The sequence below is a fragment of the Gigantopelta aegis genome, chromosome 10 (genome assembly GCF_016097555.1).
Source record: "Gigantopelta aegis isolate Gae_Host chromosome 10, Gae_host_genome, whole genome shotgun sequence".
In the NCBI taxonomy this organism is placed as follows: Eukaryota; Metazoa; Mollusca; class Gastropoda; order Neomphalida; family Peltospiridae; genus Gigantopelta; species Gigantopelta aegis.
In genome coordinates this window covers 42,771,471-42,791,165 of record NC_054708.1, presented here as the reverse complement: position 1 = coordinate 42,791,165, position 19,695 = coordinate 42,771,471, and the positions used below count along the sequence as shown (strand labels likewise).

General features: G+C 39.4%; 1 long non-coding RNA gene across 1 annotated transcript; it reads right to left on the bottom strand.

The window, feature by feature from the left end:
• Positions 1–12,825: 12,825 nt before the first annotated feature.
• Positions 12,826–17,079, bottom strand: LOC121382864. Its single transcript, XR_005959226.1, has 3 exons — positions 16,861–17,079; positions 13,925–14,079; positions 12,826–13,050 (listed from the first exon to the last, which is right to left on the bottom strand). It is a non-coding gene; the product is annotated as an uncharacterized LOC121382864 (long non-coding RNA).
• Positions 17,080–19,695: the final 2,616 nt, after the last annotated feature.

The window sequence follows — 19,695 nt, the reverse complement described above, 5'->3', positions numbered from 1 at the left end:
TGCCACATTACCGTCTGTTATAGATATCATCTGGAGTCACGCCATTTCATATACAGATTTCCTTTTTGAACCTTCCAGGACATACTGTTTTTTGCAAATAATTTGAAAATAAAACAATGATTCAAACGTGTACTAATTATCCCTAAGGTCAGTGATATATTATACAGTGTTTTGTCTCTACAATTTCCAGGCATTTAAAACTTATTAGCAATAAACAGAATATTCCCAAAAAGACAAAACGTTTGGCGGGCACTTTATCACTGTTCTACGTCCCGCCCTCACAAAAAGTCAAAACGGAGAACATTATATGAAACGGCCCAGTCATGCTTGTTAGACGGTATGATTTGTTTAATGGTAGGATTAGTTTCAGGTAGCCTGTATAATCATAGATGTCCAATATGAAGGCTAACTGACTAAAACAACCAATGCATTTTCCTGTTTTACCTGTCTGACATCGGTCCCCTTGGTAACCTGCTGGACAATTACAGGTGTAGCGAGATTTGGTAGAAACACATTCTCCATTGACACATGGACTGCTTACACAGTGGTCGGTATCTGAAACATACGTTATAAATTAAAGTAGTTAACACAGTAGCTTACATTTATCTTTTCGTGTTATACAAAGTACTCGTATCACTGGTTACTATCTTACACATACATCGCGACATCGGTATCACGTCTTAACAGAGCTTAAACGAGCTTTCTGAATGAGGTTCCATGTCTGTCTATTCGTGCTACTGAAATAATGTATTCAACTACATCGCAGTTGTTCGACAGTCATTGAAATGAGTGCCCTACAATTAAATGAGCGTCCTGCCCTGTCAAAATCCTCCTGTATCCTTTAGTACACTTGCACGTGTACGATGACCCATCGAGAGAACACACACCTGAATTCATGCAGGGATTGGAAGTGCATGCATCTAGAAAAAAAATATATACGAACAACGGACAGATCAGATAAAAAAAATCCTATGAAAAGAAAACAATCCATCACCACCGCCACTACAAAAATAACAACAACAAACAAACAAACAAAACAAAACAAACAAAACAAACAGCATCAACAAAACAAACAAACAAACACACAAACAAACAAACAAAACATACATGCATATATATATATATATATATATATAAAAAGGAACAAAGACTAGAATAGAAGAATGGATATTGTGTAGAAGACGTATTTGACTTACCTTTGTGGAATGTATCCTTTAAGTATTTAGCTCGCCTGGTCAGCTCAACGACGCTGGGCCCATCATCTTGTCTCTTAAACATGTCTGTGAAAGCTGTACCTCCAAACAAGTCTGAACCTGGAGATAAAAACACCATTATATACCACAGAGAACGAATAATGAGGCAGCTGTATGACAAACACAAACATAATTACCAGAGCCGGATCTAAGGTGTGGGAGGGGGTGGGGGGGTGGGGGGGGGGGGGGGGGGGGTGGGGGGGGGGGGGTGGGGGGGGGTGGCGACTTAAATTTTACGACAGTTATAATTTTATTATATATTAATTTTTATCCCCTATATAGAGTACGTCCCACAGGGAACGCCTTTCTTCATACTAAGGAATTTACTACAAGTGATTTATTTCTAAGCCGAGTGTTTTTTAAATGGCACACAAAAATAGAATATTTTTGTTATTTCCAACACTTTTACAAAAAAACAACAACAAAAAAAAAAAAAAAAAACAAAAACAAAAACAAATAATAATAATAATAATAATAATAAAAAACAAAAAACAAAAAAAAAAACCGCACAGATCGGCCAACGAGTGTCAAAGAAAGTAAGTATATGAATATGATTTACATTAATAGAAAAATTAAATAATTGTGTAAAAACTCAAATATAATGAGTTGTAATTAATTCAAATTTGCAGTCAGTGGATGAAATTACCTGCCTTGTGGGGTAAGATAAAATTCGAAAAATGTATATTCCATAATATTTCGGAAAATAACCCCAATATCTTCCAGATCATTTAACTACAAGTATTATGTATTTTTAGAATGCTCAGAGACCAGTAGATTTACTGCAATGAACAGCCATTGTTATCATTATCTTCTATAATACTATTTGTTTTGACATGAAAGACTGGAATGACAGCGTGAAATGCACATACCCGGTAAATAATTTACAATTATTATTTGACACAGCTTTGTGTTAGCTCGGTTGCAATGTACTGGCGAGATTAATAGTTTGTTTTTTGATATTTGCAAGGCTTTCAGTATTATTGTTCTCATCTTTAGGTGTCAAAAAACCGCATGTTGTTGCTGTAGAGCATTGTTTTTTTTTTAAAGAGGATCGGGACATAGTTCAGTGGCACAGCGCTCACCTGATACGCGATCGATCTAGGATTGATCCTCGTCCGTAGGCTCATTGGGCTATTTCTCGTTCCAGCTAGTGATCCACAAAGGCCGTGGTATGTACTAGCCTGTCTGTGGGATGGTGCATATAGCAGATCCCTTGCAGCTAATCGAAAAAAAGTAACTCAAGAAGTGGCGACAGCGGATTTCCTCTCTCAATATCTATGTGGTCCTTAAACATATGTCCGTAAATGAAATGTGTTGAGCGTGTCGTTAAGTAAAACATTTCCTTCCTTCCTTGTTTAAAGATTTCGTAGGCATCCATCTTGCTGAACGTACCACTCGTGTAACACATCTGTCTCATATGTCAGATTGTTGGTGTGTTTCTGATTGCTTATTAATAAATGGAAAATAAACAGAACATGTTTTCATAAACGTTTTAAGAAAATACAATCTAACGTTACCCGTGTCTTGTTCATAACTCGCTTCCGTTTCGTCTGACTCGTCATTGGACGTCACACCGTGTATGGCTTCTAGTTTCTTGATCACAGTTTCGTACTTGCTGACCTTAACATTGCCGCTGAAACTAAACCCAATGCCTCCAAAGACTGGAGCTCCACTCTCCGGCGATTCGCTGTCTGTAACACAAAAGTAGCTTCAGAAAAAAGAAAGAAGAAAACAAAAGCAGGTTGTCAGTCGGTAGAGCACATGCTTGGGGTGCTTTGACCGCTGACCGAACGCCCTCGGTGGACCCATTCTCTGAATGAGGTCTTACATTCCAACCAGTGCTCCACGGCTAGTCTTTCAAAGGTCGTTATATTTTCAGTATTGTCTGCGGTAAATAGAACCTTTTAACGATTTAAACTACATAATGATTCTATAGAATATTAGTGTCTGTATACCAGAGGTCATCGTAATCGTATGTGGCCCCACATTAATAATAACCTCCATAATAACATATGTATTCGGAAGTAAAATAAAGGATCTTGTCCTCAGACATGTGCTATCGTGCAGAGTAAAAAGTTGAAATTTTAAAACGTAAATGAATGAATGAATGAATGAATGAATAAACAAATGAACGTTTAACGACAACCTTTTGAAATGTAGACATGTCCAACCTGTTTGTTTAAATTGCCACTTGTCATCTTGACATTTTACCAAGTTTGAAGCGAGGAGAAAATTGTGTATAAATTTAAATAATTAGCAGTCAGAAAACTATTGACACTAGTAGTACCAAGTTTAAAATAACCACTTTAGGCCATTTCAATATTAAAACAGTTTAATACCTGAATGGTAATAGATCATAACCCTTAATCATTTACCTAGTTTGAAGCAAACAGACTTAAATGAGAGCAATGAGCAAGATATCGAATTAAACATAAAACACTGTGAATGGCGCCAAACGTCTGCTGCCAACTTCTTTTACAAGCGCGATTGATATACACAATTTTAGACTTTTAAAATGTTTAAACATTTTAAAATGGCCATGAATCCTCAATAACTGACTCTACTTTTAGCCATAGAATGGGCAAAGCACAATATGACTCCTTTACTATATCTTAACAACTTCACTTCACTTCCTTTACTATATTTTCAGTGCCATTTCAGAGACGTTTCGGTCCAACATTTCAGCGGACCCATGACTACTCACCACCATCCTTCATGTCGTGAAATTCTTTCAACTCTTCCAACAGTGAATCCAAGTCATCCCCTGCAAGACTCTCAATCTGAGCATCCAGTTGGCCGAAATCAACACCCGCCATGCTGTGGTCAATTGCAGGAAGTTGTATACTGGACATATTCAACACCATGTCATCCAGATAATCACCAATATCGAATATAGATTCACTGCTTTCAGATTTGAAGTCGAAGTCGTTGCTGTCAGCTGTAGTTAGTGGAAACACTGTGACGACTAACATCAGACCCAACATCCATTCCATAGTCCACAGATTATGCAATATCCCACACAATAAAATTGGATTAACACAGTATTATGAAATCAGTTGGTCCAGGGTCCAACGTTCTTCTAATGGCCAGCTCGTGTCCAGCAAGTTTTTATACTGAATGCATTTTCGTGTCTCCTATCAGATAAAATGGAAAGTGTTATCAGATTCCAGCAACGTAGTTTTAAATGTTAATTCTGCAATGGCTTTAAGCTGAAAAGCTTATCAGTACAACATAGGTAAACTATACACCCGAAAATTAATTAAGCACTACTTGCCACACCTGTCTATACTTTGCTAGTAATTGTGGACATTTCGATGATACAAATTAATGTGCTATATATGCAGAAGATATTGAACAATATTGACAGTAAGTAACACTGTCGTTACATCAATATTTGCTGTATTCTAGAGAAAACGACAGAAACCATAAATACGGACAATTATTTCTACATACCTTTTTGGCTGCAATACAATTCAGGTTGTGCTTATTTAATTTTCAGGTGTATAATTTTATATTTATTACCCCAGCAGGCACTCATAACAGGGAAAATAATAAACATAATTTCATGAATTGGATTAACGTACACTATTATTGAACGATTTGACAAACATATCACCTTGTCGGTACTAAATATGATGTCATCAAATTCTGGCAAAGCACACACAATGATGACACGTAGTTTAAAGCGTTTGCGTTTATGTCTTTCTGGTTTTAGTGTTACACTTGTAATAAAATGGTAGTTCAATATATATATAATTTTTTTTTTACAAAATATATAGAAATTTTGGTTTTGAAAATTATCTGTGAACCGTGAATAAAATACAAAGTTAAAGCAATACCCAGAACAGTAAAGTAGTTTACGTCGTTTCTATATACATGGGCGTGTAGCCGATGTAGGCTATATCGAAAATAAAGGGTTTTAAAACCTCCGAATAGCTAGTGTACTAAGTATAATAACAAACTCGGTACCATTTATTATTAAATGTATGTCCCTTGTGAAATAATTTCCACTTGTCACTCGCTGAATCTCGTGACAAGTGAAAATTATTTCACTCGGGATATAAATTTGATAATAACTGGTAACTCGTTTATTATCCTCTATTTATATTGTTCCTTGTGTATATCAGTGGTATTGTGACAGTTTATAGAAACAAAAATATTGACTTAAACATATACACACTCGTGCAGAAATTCGTTTACAACTTAGTGTGAAGATATTGGCGTATGGTGTCACACGTTTTTCAAAGGGCGCCTAGCGTACCTGCCCCATCCATTTCCATCAAGCCACGTTTATGGCTGGACTCGACTCGTGTATTTCTGACGAGGTTTCCAATAATACTGTTTAAATCATTCGTGTGAGTACAATATATATATAAAGTTTTGCATCACGATAAAGATACACAATTTATATATTTATTTAGGGCCTATAAGTAATATAAGTTGTAGATGCTCGGGGTACAAGACATACAGAGGGTATAAAAAATCCCTCGTGATGCTTCTACAACGACTTTATCTTGTCGACATGTGTAATTACAAGATTTTCTTCAAACACATCCACCAGCATTAATAATGTTCAAAAACTAAATCTCTAGCAACGTTATGTACCCAGTTTAGTTTTATTGTAAGGAGATGCAAAGTGATGTCATTGGAATACTGACGTCATTCAAATTGACAATTAGCTGTATTATTACAATGCTTCGCCACATTAAAATGCTCGCTTTTCTTCAATTTCATTTTCTGAGTGGTTGGCAAATCGTTTGACAGTCATGTTTTGTTTACGTTGGTAACAGACGATTTTTTTTATTGCGCATTAATACAATAATAATCGTCCGATGTTACAAGTGGGGTATAAGAGATTTGACTCCCCTCACGCAGGGTATAAGTGTTTTGTCCAAGGCTAAATAACCAATGGAATTTGAGTATTTTACAGGAAGGCGAGATAAAGAGAATGAGAATATTACTCTCGCGTATTTCGGTGTCGTCAATATCAGAGGTTCGCATAATACAATTTGTATTCCTAATATATGATATTGACGATACCGAAAAAAACCCACTGGTAATAACCTCTCTGTATATACTCTTCAAAAGAAGAAACGCAAAACCACATTGTCGTAACATTTAAAGAATTGATTTAATTATTGAATGGTGAGTCCGATAATTACCAAATGTTGCAGGATTGTTCACAATTCACTCTAGTCCATTGTGAGTAAGTGATAGGACACACCACCAAGGTCAAGGTCATCTGGAGTCAATACCGGGTGTGGCCTCCGCGTGTGTTGACAACTGCCTGGCACCGCCTGCCCATTGAAGCAACCAGAGTACGGATGACGTCCCGGGGGATGGTGGCCCACTCGGCCTGCAAGGCTGCTGCCAGCTCGGGCAGGGTCTGGGGCTGTGGTTGTCGCTGTCGGAGGCGTCGGTCCAACTCGTCCCATAGATGCTCAATTGGGTTCAAATCCGGTGATATCGATGGCCAAGGAAGGACATTAATGTTGTTGTTCTGTAGGAAAGCCGTTGTGAGACGTGCTGTGTGAGGCCTGGCGTTGTCATGTTGGAACACTGCGTTGGCGTTGGCCATAACTGGAACGATGTGTGGCCGGAGGATCTGGTCAATGTAGCCCTGTGCATTCAGGTTGCCCTGCACGTGGACCAGGTCAGTTCTGCCAGTGTGTGAGATGGCTGCCCACACCATGACACTACCCCCGCCGAATCTGTCCACTTCCTGCACGCAGTTTGCCGCATAATGTTCACCACGACGCCTATACACGCGACATCTTCCATCATGACGTCGGAGCAGAAATCGGGACTCGTCACTGAACCACACCTGTCTCCATCGCAGTTGAGGCCATTGTCGATGAATCTGGCACCACTGCAGTCGGAGTCGACGGTGTTGTGCGGATATCCTGCGCAAACCTGGTATTGCTGCGGCTGTGGAGGTGGCAGTAGTCAATCGTTTCCGAAGGTGGCGTACCCGGATGTAGCGGTCCTGCCCGGGGGTAGTGACCCGTGGTCGACCGGATCTAGGGAGGTCACGTGTTGATCCATGTTGCTGGTAACGGTCCCACAGTCTGGAGATGGTGCTTGGGGACACATGGAATGCCCTGGCAACGGCCGTTCTGGATTCGCCTGCGTCTAGTCGGCCGATGGCATTGTTTCTCTGCGGTTCACTGAGACGTGGCATGTCCTGGATTGTCAACTGTCGGCCAGATACAGAGGCCAGGCAAGCGAACACCCTGCACTTTTATACTGTCGGTGTTCATGTTGCACGTGCAGACAACGCACGTGCAGTGGTGACATGGTTTGCACGTGGCTGCGTTTTTGCGAATATTCACATTTTGGAACTTTATTGTACAGTAGCTGCGTTTTATCGAATGTAACCGTGGGAATGTGTTTGGGACATGCAATTACCTTATATTCACAAAGCATGAACCGGTAGGAAACATAAAATCGGAGTTATAACCCATTTGTACCCTTTTGCGTTTCTTTTTTTGAAGAGTATATTTTTATCTAGACTATGAATGTACCCCCAAACAAAAACTCCTGATACATATAATGTATTTACATATATAACGCAAGTATAATATATCCGATATCATTCTTTGGGGACACCTGTGGTCGTGTTATATTGTAGAAGACTTCGTAGTGGTCACACGATTAACATCTTGGTCTACAGCTTTTATATTCCCGTCTTTCTGAACACATGGCTATCAGTTTAGGACAGCACGTTGTATAATTGATTGTTCTCTTGATCTTGATGTCTAACCTATGGAAACTCTACGAACTACTTAATGCCACTTCATATTCATAGCATAACAGTATCTTGCCAGTATCTATCGGCCGATATGTATGTTTACTATTTCAACGATATCAATGTGTCCTTATTGTGAAATCAAGTAAAAGAAATTCACTTACGTAAGATATAAGATAAAAGTTGGAAGCATGATACCCTGTCGCGTGTCCAGGAATTTACCAACACTGTTGCTGGAATATTTAAGAGTAAGGTGAAGTAAAGAGATAGTGTAGATTTATTGTCACAGGACACGTTAACTGTATGCCTCCTGTGGCTATATCTGCTCTGTTGTTAGAACGATTGCTTGACTGTTTGCGTCGTTGGATCCAACCCCACTGGCGAAACCGTTGACACTTCCCCAGTGTCCCATGATTTATATATCTAATACTGTGGTAATGTGTATTAAAACGATCCCTTATTTAGAGTGTTTCTTCTAAAGATTGTCAGAAATATATATATACATGCATGTATCTATATATATCTATATCTATCTATCTATCTATCTATCTATATATATGTATATGTATATTAATATATGTATATGTGTGTGAATATATATATTATCTTAAGAAAAAGTAGGGGAACTCTAATAAGAATTTACAATTGCCAAAATTGTAAGGTATATTACCTGTGGGGAATGGTTATATGATAATAGTGAATTAATTGGGCAAACGTTACAACCGGTAGTTCAGTATTACAGTAGGTTTTGTGACCACCAAAGATCTTGAAGGACGATTGCGGTCAGAAGTGAAATTTGAAAGTTGACGTTTTTTATCAGTAGTTGGTGATACCGCCACCATGTGTCAGACATTAATTCAGTCGACAAGACATACGGTTTACGAGTCTCCCAATGGACATTTAGGGAGTCTGTTACACTCCTCTTGCAGCGCCTGACCATGTTCCGCTAACGTGGTCGGCGGTCTTTGACGTTGACGCACACGTCTCCCTATCATGTCCCAGACGTGTTCGATGGGTCGAAAGGTCTGGGCTCATTGCTGGCCATGGCATTCGATAGATGTTGTACTGCTGGAGGTGAGCATTGACGATTTGTACACGGTGAGCACGGATATTGTCGTCCTGAAAAACAAAATGTCACCCACGCGCCTAGCAAACGGGACGACAAAGAGTGTCAGTGTGTTGTCCCGGTAGTACTACCCATTGACCCTTCCTTGCACAATATGGGGGGTGGGAGGTGGGTGGGTGTTCTGTCAGTCATAGTGATACCACCCAACACCATAACCGATCCACCGCCAAATCATGAAATCGCATTGTGACGTTGGCGTGCCGTTCATTTCGTCATCGTCAGACCCGACCACGCCTGTCAAGGAAGTCCAAGGCGAATAGGCACTTATCTGGAAACATGACACGTGACCAGCGACGAATAACCAAGTTCTGACGCACCCTACACCATTCACATCTGTGGGCACTGTGCCGATTTGTCAAGGTAGGCACAACCCGGAGTCGTCGAACATGAAGATGGGCTGCATGAAGGCGATTTCTAATCGTCTGACACGTAACTCGGACACCAGTAGCCTGATGAGGTTTGCAACAATTTGATTTGCCGTTTGAGCTCGACTTCTTAGAGCCTGGTTACGGATGAATCGATTCTGTACTCCTGTCGTTGCCATGGGACGACCTGAACGGGGTAGATCGTCAAAATTTTCGGTTTGTTGGTACCTCTCCATAGTCTACTAATCACCGACTTCGAAACATTGAATGTGTTGGCCACTACACGCTAACTTCTGCTCGTGTATAGTATGTCAATAGCCCGTAGACGCTTATCGCGTTGCATACGCTGCATCGCAAATTCAAACAATAAAAATTACTAAAAACAAAACAATAACAACTGTATGATCAACAGAATGAAAAAACATTGACAGAAATAATGTTCCAGAGTGATTAATCGACCTTTCTGTAAATTGTCAAAATCGAGAATGACACCCCAAGCACGTGCACGGGGCAACTGCGTGATGCACGTGCACACTATGGAATATGTTTCGGCGTGTTGATAAACAGACCTGAACGTTCTTTACTAGGGTGTCTGTGATCAAAACGTATGTTCGGTCTAATAGTTGATATTAACATTAATATTTCAGGTTCCCCATCTTTTTTGAAGAGTACTTCCGGTCTTATTGTCATGGTTTCGTTTGTTAAAAGTGTAGGGGTAGACAAATGTGTTCCTTGTGGTACACGTCCAGTTTCCATAACCTGCATTAAACAAAAGCACGTGTTCTTAGATGTGTTTGCGGGAATCAGCAGCGTAACTGTCTCCAAAAGCATTTCTTCTCCTGCAGTTATAATATAATTATCCCATGCGCTAGTGCGTTAATATCTATGTAACAGTCAACCTCGACATACATACAATATATAGACATTCATACATCAATGCATACATACATACATACATAGTCAAACATGTCCTAGCGGCCACTTGTATTCATCGGTCACCTGCCTTAAGCGGCCACTTTTTCCCCATACCAAACGATTTATAATGTAAATGCACCTGTAATAAGCGGTCACCTGTCTAACGCGGCCAATACTAGTACCGATTCAGTCCCGACATCTCTACTGTGTATCAATTAAGAAAGTATGACTCTGCAATGCATCTAATTGCCTCTGGGTAGGCTATGCTTGACATTTGTAGAATCATTTACTATGACTGGATCCATTGGTTTTGTTCTCGTTCCATCCAGTGTACGACAGCAGGTCAAAGGTTGTGTATGTGCTTTCCTGTCTGTGGGCGAGTGCATATAACAATAATCCCTTGCTGCATCAGAAAGAAATGTAGCGGGTTTCCTCTGATGACTAAATAACAACTTTACCAACTGTTTAACACCCAATAGCCGATGATTAATTTAAAAATGTCCTCTAGTTGTGTCGTTAAACAAAATAAACTTTTCCTATGAGCCAATATACTTTGATAACACCGTATTCAGTACGTCGAAAGCTTCTTCACTGTATCCACCAAATAGCTCGGACCGTATTCTAATAACAGGCGGTATATTAAGAATATGGTGACTTTATTGAATGATTTCAAGATCGTCGATAATGTACTGTCAATAATCAATGTTGATACGTTTCAGTTAAGAGTTCCAACGAGAAAGAGAAGTTACAGGTGGACGGAATTGGAATCGACTTAAATCGGCAACAAGAAATTGGCCCCAGTAAAATTACAGTGCTTCGTCCTGATGTGACTTTTTGTAAATGCAGATATATGTCACTGACTAATCGTTTTTGGCTGCTTGGGGCGGGACGTAGCCTGATACGGTCAGTCTAGAATCGACCCGCGTCAATGGACCCATTCGGCTATTTCTCGTTCCAGCCAGTGCACCACGACAAGTATATTAAAAGGCGTGGTATGTGCTATCCTGTCAGTGGGAGGGTGCACACGAATATCCAACTGCCAAATGGTTGACATCTAATAGCCCACGATTAATAAAACTATGTGTTCTAGTGGTATCATTAAACAAAACAAACTTCAACTTTGTTTTAGCCCAGTGATAAAGTGTCCGCCTGATGCGCGGTCGGTCTTGTATCGATCCCCGTCAGTAAAGATCATTGGGCCAATTCTCCTTCCAGCCATTGCACCACGACTGGTATATCAAATGCCGTGTTATGTGCTCTCCAGCCTGTGAGATGGTGCATATAAAAGATCCCTTGCTACTAATAAGAAAATGTAGCGGGTTTCCTCTCTAAGACTTATGTCAGAATTACCAAAAGTTTGCCATCCAATAGCTGATTGTTAATAAATCAATGTTCTCCAGTGATGTTAAACAAAACTATTGCTTAGCCTCTGTTAAAGGGACATTCCTGAGTTTACAACCACTGTAAAATGTTTCCGACCATAGAGCCTTTTCGATGACATACAAATTAAATACATTTTCTCATTTAAAATATCAGTGTCTGTATGTACAAGGTGTTTGTTGTTCTCCTAATGCTTGTAGTAGGCCAAACCGGATTTTACCTCTCAATAATTTCGTACGTACGAAAAAATATATATCACAAATTAAAGTAAAAACTGAGTGCTACAAACATTAGTATACAACCGCAACTTATTCGATATACAGACACTGGTATTCTAAACAAGAAAATGTATTTAGTATGAAATAGTAGTCGCCAACAAGGCTCTGTTATCGCAATCATCAATTGCTGCAAACTCAGGAATGTCCCTTTAAAGGTTAAATTTCATTTTATTTCCTAAAATATATTTTTGTCGTACGTACGAAATTATTTTAAGACAAAATCCAGTTTGAGCTTCTTACAAATATTACGACGACCAGAAACACATGGAATATACAGACACTGATATTCTAAACAAGAAAATATATTTAATATGTAAGTTTAATCGTAGAAGTATTTTATTAGTCGAAAACATCTTACAATGCAGCAAACTCGGGGATGTCTCTTTAAGAAATCCCCACCAACCTACATACCTCATGAATAATCTCTGACTCCTAGTCTTAGTTACAACGACGTACAGGTGTATCTATCTATCTATCTATCTATCTATCTATAATATATATATATATATATATATATATATATATATATATATATATATATATATAGAGAGAGAGAGAGAGAGAGAGAGAGAGAGAGAGAGAGAGAGAGAGAGATTTGTCTCAGTATCTTATTTTTGTAATAGTAATACATTGGTTAATAAAATAAAATACAAAATTGCTATCTCAGCTAAGTAAATACTATGAAATGTTTTATTTAGAAATTTATGCATTGAACATATCGATTATTAACAGGCTCAAATCCAGGATTTTTTTAGGGGGGGGGTAAGAGGTAAGAGGTGTTTGGTCAGGCTATTATTGTTATATTTTGACGTCGGCAAAACAAAGGGATGGGGGATACGCCCCTCGGCGCCTTCCTTGGGTCGGCGCCTGGTGTATGAATCTCAAGTGTGATTCACGTTTCATATATTTGTAGATGGTTAACAGATGACGAGCTTATCTTGTACCTGGAAGCCATTTGTCGACTGTCCGACTTCGATGTTTAAAACTGAAATTAACAAATCTTTGTTAGTCGACATTTACTTATTAGTATAACGACATTATATATGTCAGTGCCACACAGATACATGCATGCATGCATGCACACACACACACACACACACACACACACACACACAGAGAGAGAGAGAGAGAGAGAGAGAGAGAGAGCGACGCACATGCACACACACGCGCACACAAATGTATGTTACTTAACGTTAACTGCATTCACACTTAGGCTTTAAACTAGCTTAACTAAACTGGAAATGTGAACGTGATTTTTTCACTATACCGGTATAGCTCAATCACTTCGCTATGTGGTTTAGTTAAACTGGTGTAACTAAAGCAGTTTAAATGCAAGTATGAACGCAAACTGTTTTAGTTAAATAGAGAATAATACATGAGTGACCGTTAGATAATATTTATCTTACAACGAGTTGTTTTGAAATCTATTTAACCAGGCTTTAAGCAAATTTTAACATTTTGTTTGGGTTATATTTCCTCCAAGCCAGAGTACCACGACTGATATATCAACGACTGTGGTATGTGCTATCCTGTTTGTGGGATGGTGCTCATGGAAGATCCCTTGCTACTAATAAAAATTAAGCGACTTTCCTCTTTTAAAGTATATGTCACAATTACCAAATGTTTGACATCCAATAGCCTATGATTAATAAATCAATGTGTTCTAGTAGTGTCCTTAATCAAAATAAACTTTAAGTTTTTATCAAGAGGTTATATGTATGAATATTAATGTTAGAGATAGAAAAACACTATTGTATATTATGTAATCTAAGTTCTCATAGCTTATACCTTTTTGCATATATATGTAAATTAACTAATCAAAAATTAACTATATACAACAAGGGTTCTGTACAGTATACCTTTAGTATATATCGTTTGGATTATGCATGAGAAGCATGGGCTCGATGGGTTTCAGTCCTCCCGCATAGCCGCCTGCCAGGAGGTCCACGGTGGCATTTCCATGGTCTCTGGTCCATTCTCCATACGAATAACGTCCTTCAGGCATCCAAGCAAGCTGCGGATACAATGCAACAATGTCATAACATGTACATGTAGATGGTGACAGTGTACCAATCTCTTACCTTGTCATATACCATATGCCTGTATGTATATGTATATAATAAGTATTATGTGTGTTATACATATACACATGTATATATATATATATATATATATATATGTAAGTATGTGTGCGTGTGTATTTATTTATTGATTAATAAACGGTTGTTACGGGGAGAAGGGAGGAACATTTACCTTTTTTCTTTCTTTCTTCTTTTTCTTCTTCACCTTCTGTTTTTTAACTGCCTGATAATTGTATTATTTCTTCAACATTTGACTGACAATATTTAACCATGATGGCTGTGTTGCAGTGCGTTATTTATGGCGGTCTCGGGTTTTGTTAATATAATGTTTTCATATCGCAAGGATTCTAGAATGTTTATAAAATCCACTAGCCATGGGATCAGTGATTTAAAACATTTACTAACCACGATTAAAAATGAACTAGCTCTACTTTACTTTAAGTTAATACAATTTTAATACAAAATAGTAATAACCAGATATGTCACCTAAAGAGGGACACATAGCTTGGAAACACTTAACACTGAGGGGTTGGGTGGGGACAGGATATTCATATTTGCAAAATAGACTTAACTGCAAAATTTGACCAACAAAACATCACTAGCCATCGGGCATGGCAATTCTAGTTATTTACTAGTCTAGCATTGAATATGACTAGCCATAGGAATGGGGCTACAATAATCTAGAAACCCTTCAATTCAGAATCAGCCCGGAAAAGAAATGTGATTTTAATATATACTCTTCAAAAAAAGAAACGCAAAAGGGTACAAATGGGTTATAACTCCGATTTTATGTTTCCTACCGGTTCATGCTTTGTGAATATAAGGTCATTGCATGTCCCAAACACATTCCCACGGTTACATTCGATAAAACGCAGCTACTGTACAATAAAGTTCCAAAATGTGAATATTCGCAAAAACGCAGCCACGTGCAAATCATGTCACCACTGCACGTGCGTTGTCTGCACGTGCAACATGAACACCGACAGTATAAAAGTGCAGGGTGTTCGCTTGCCTGGCCTCTGTATCTGGCCGACAGTTGACAATCCAGGACATGCCACGTCTCAGTGAACCGCAGAGAAACAATGCCATCGGCCGACTAGACGCAGGCGAATCCAGAACGGTCGTTGCCAGGGCATTCCATGTGTCCCCAAGCACCATCTCCAGACTGTGGGACCGTTACCAGCAACATGGATCAACACGTGACCTCCCTAGATCCGGTCGACCACGGGTCACTACCCCCGGGCAGGACCGCTACATCCGGGTACGCCACCTTCGGGAACGATTGACTACTGCCACCTCCACAGCCGCAGCAATACCAGGTTTGCGCAGGATATCCGACCAGACCGTACGGAACCGCCTACGTGAGGTAGGAATTCGTGCCAGACGTCCAGTTCGAGGTGTCATCTTAACACCACAACACCGTCGACTCCGACTGCAGTGGTGCCAGATTCATCGACAATGGCCTCAACTGCGATGGAGACAGGTGTGGTTCAGTGACGAGTCCCGATTTCTGCTCCGACGTCATGATGGAAGATGTCGCGTGTATAGGCGTCGTGGTGAACGTTATGCGGCAAACTGCGTGCAGGAAGTGGACAGATTCGGCGGGGGTAGTGTCATGGTGTGGGCAGCCATCTCACACACTGGCAGAACTGACCTGGTCCACGTGCAGGGCAACCTGAATGCACAGGGCTACATTGACCAGATCCTCCGGCCACACATCGTTCCAGTTATGGCCAACGCCAACGCAGTGTTCCAACATGACAACGCCAGGCCTCACACAGCACATCTCACAACGGCTTTCCTACAGAACAACAACATTAATGTCCTTCCTTGGCCATCGACATCTCCGGATTTGAACCCAATTGAGCATCTATGGGACGAGTTGGACCGACGCCTCCGACAGCGACAACCACAGCCCCAGACCCTGCCCGAGCTGGCAGCAGCCTTGCAGGCCGAGTGGGCCACCATCCCCCGGGACGTCATCCGTACTCTGGTTGCTTCAATGGGCAGGCGGTGCCAGGCAGTTGTCAACACACGCGGAGGCCACACCCGGTATTGACTCCAGATGACCTTGACCTTGGTGGTGTGTCCTATCACTTACTCACAATGGACTAGAGTGAATTGTGAACAATCCTGCAACATTTGGTAATTATCGGACTCACCATTCAATAATTAAATCAATTCTCCAAATGTTACGACAATGTGGTTTTGCGTTTCTTCTTTTGAAGAGTATATAATACTCTAAAGGTGTTCTTCCGATCTTGTACATCTCTACTTACATCTATCGGTGGACGCATTGGGCTATGTCTCATTCCAGCTAGTGCACGATGACTAGAATGCCAAAGGCCGTATTATGTGCTGTCCTGTCTGTGGGACGGTGCATATAAAAAAATCCCTTGCTACTAATGGACATATGTAGCGGGTTCCTCTCTAAGACTATATGTAAAAATTACCAAATGTTTGACATCCTCTAGCCGACTATTAATATATGAATGTGCTTTAGTGGTGTCGTTACCCCCCCCCCCCCCCCCCAAAAAAAAAAAAAAAAAAAAAAAAACCAAAAAAACCCAACAACAAACACAAAACAAACACAAAACAAACAACAACAACAAAACAAAAACAAAAACAAAACAAAACACACACAAAAAAACAACAACACACACACAAAACCCCCCCACCAAAAAACAAAACACCAACATTTAAAGTATACATACATCGTCGTCAACCTTCAGTCCTGTTCCGCGCATATCGATGTGAAAATTGCCTACTGGGCCACATTTGTTTCTCTTCTGATTGTAGTGCTTGGTGTAACTGTCTCGGGCTCCTCCAAAACCTACGACGTGTTGTCCATAATGCCGCGCAAATGTGAAATCGGTTCGCCTGACCATCATTGACTGCGATACAAACATAATACATATTGTAGTGACGAAAAGAAAAAAACTATAACATGAGAGAACCGCTAAAGTAATACATTTGATTTCATTCCAACCTATTTTCATGCTTATATCCAATTAAAGTTCAAGGATGCTGTTCTGGACAGACACCTCAGCTATCTGAGCTGTCTGTCCAGGACAGTTGGTTAGTTGTTAATTGTTAGTGGTAAGTGAGAGAAAAGAGGGTGTAGTGACCTTACACCTACCCATCGAGTCGTTGAAACTCGCTCTGGGTGGGAGCCAGTACTGGGCTGCGAACCCTGTACCTACCAACCTTAAGTCTGAAAACCTATTTGTGGAAGAGACAGACAGACGGACGGGCAGAGCGGAAACATATAGTCCTCTCCGGTTGGATCACACAAATATTAATAGACAATTAATCAACCGAATCCACAGTGTCAAAACCTGACCATGTTAGTGGCAGTCAGTTCGTTAATTCAAGATTATAACGTTGTATGAAATATGGACATTACGGTAGTAGTAAATTAAATTTGTTCTATAAATTCATTTGTTGGCTTATTTCTTTTCATCAGTATAATATAGTCAGTGGGCAAAAACCCACATATGTGCATTCTGTCTGCCATCCCCAGTATTACAAATTATTTTATGGTTTTATATGTTTACCTTTTTACTTTATATCCCCACCTGTCTACCGTCATTGCTAGAGAGCATGCACCCGACAGAGTAGCCCAAGTACTCTGACTGTAAGAGAGCTAGATGGACATTGTGAAGGTTATGACGCTCTCATTACAGTGCGTATAACCTTCCAAATATCTGTCTAGCTCTCTTACAATCAGAGTACTCGGGCTACCGACAGACATCCATGATAGTATCCGCGTCTTTGTTAAAAGTAATTTTGACTGCTTGTGCAAATATAGGGATCCGTATATTAATATGGTTTTGTTAAGTATGACGGGATTCCTTCAAGCTCTTAGTTCTGTTTGCCCATTAAAGACTTTTGCCTACAATTGCTGTTCATATGAACAACACTACCTAATCAGGGCGTTCGGTTGTGCAACAGACATTTGATATATAGTTATCAAACCTGTCTTTGTAATAAGAAGTTATTACTAAATAACTTCACTATCTATTGACCGATTGTTGATTTTGAAATATGTATATTTACAGTCAGTCACCGAGAACCAGTACCTGTTACTGGTTAGTAATGAAGACTGGCATATTATATGATATTAATGATTATATTGTAGAAACACCTAACATATTGGCACTTGGAGTAGGGTTGAGTATACTGAATTAATTGGCCATTAGTCGATTAATCTGTTATTACCAGTGGTTTAGTCAGCCAAGTTACACTTAGAATCAATTATCTTCATGTAACGACTAAGTGTCAGCATAGGTGCATTTAACCATTTACTGTCGCTAATTAGCACCAAAGAAGTAAGAAAGGCGCTCTTCAAGCCTTTCCAGGGAATATCTTTGATGTTTGCAGCGATGTCCAATTCATTTGTTTAAATTGGCTGAGTGGATAGCCAGAGGGGGCTTACGATTGGGACTGTGAACCAAGTTTTGCATGGCAGGGATTCATGGATCGAACTTTGGTAAATATAATTGCTGTTGATGTGCCTAAGATGTGTTACTGTTAGAGATGGGTTCCTTGATAGTAGAATGTGTTCTCTGATATGGTCTGGTGTTGGAGTATTTAACCTGTACTCAGTGAATAGCTTAAATAGCTATGTTAAATAAATATATGGCTACAGCTACTATTAGCTAGAATTTATTACTTAACACGCGTTTATTCAATATAGTTCTAATAAGTTACGGTGACCTATTAACTTAACGATCCATCCCTTGCCACGTAACTCCAAATAAAAAAAATACTTATAAGATATTGTTATTAATATTTAAAGAGAATGTATCTACTGTGAGTAATTGTGATATTATTAATTACCATTTTAAAACTCAACCTGGTCTATTGTTGTTTATTTTATTAGGATATTAATAATTTGTCATATAAGCTAATGTCACACCTTCCCTTAATGTTCTTGTTAAACTAATTCGGTGATTATACCAGAAAGTATATCACCTATTTGTGCCGGCCCCGTGACAAGAACCTTAAATGGGGTTCTCGTTCCGGGATTGTGAACACTCTAATTGGGGGCTCATTAAATTTTTATTCCAGTGCAAAATTTCCATAAGTCTAGTGACATCTAGCTTCTTTTTTGTTTTTGTATCCATATAAAATATTAATATAATCAATAAATATGAATCAAGATTTGTTGAACAACCCTACCATAGACATTATTAAGAAAAGCAAAACAGGTCGAATTAATTGAATTGCCAAAGAAACATAATGTTTCAATAACGAATGACCAAACGGTAACTGATATCAGAGCTCGGGTAAAAGAGACGTTATTTTGGGAGTATGGAGGAACAGTGTGAATCAGAAAAAGAGGGAGGAAATATATTAGAACATATCCCAGAGATTCATAGTTCAATTTTAACTGTTCAGCAGAAAATAGAATTTCGAAAAGTAGAACTTCAAGACAAACAGTTGGAGATGGAGTGAAAAAGAATATAGAGAGAGAAAGGGAGAGAGGAGTTTACTCGGGCAGAAACCAGTTAGATAGTCAGTTCGAGTTAGCTAAACTTAAAATG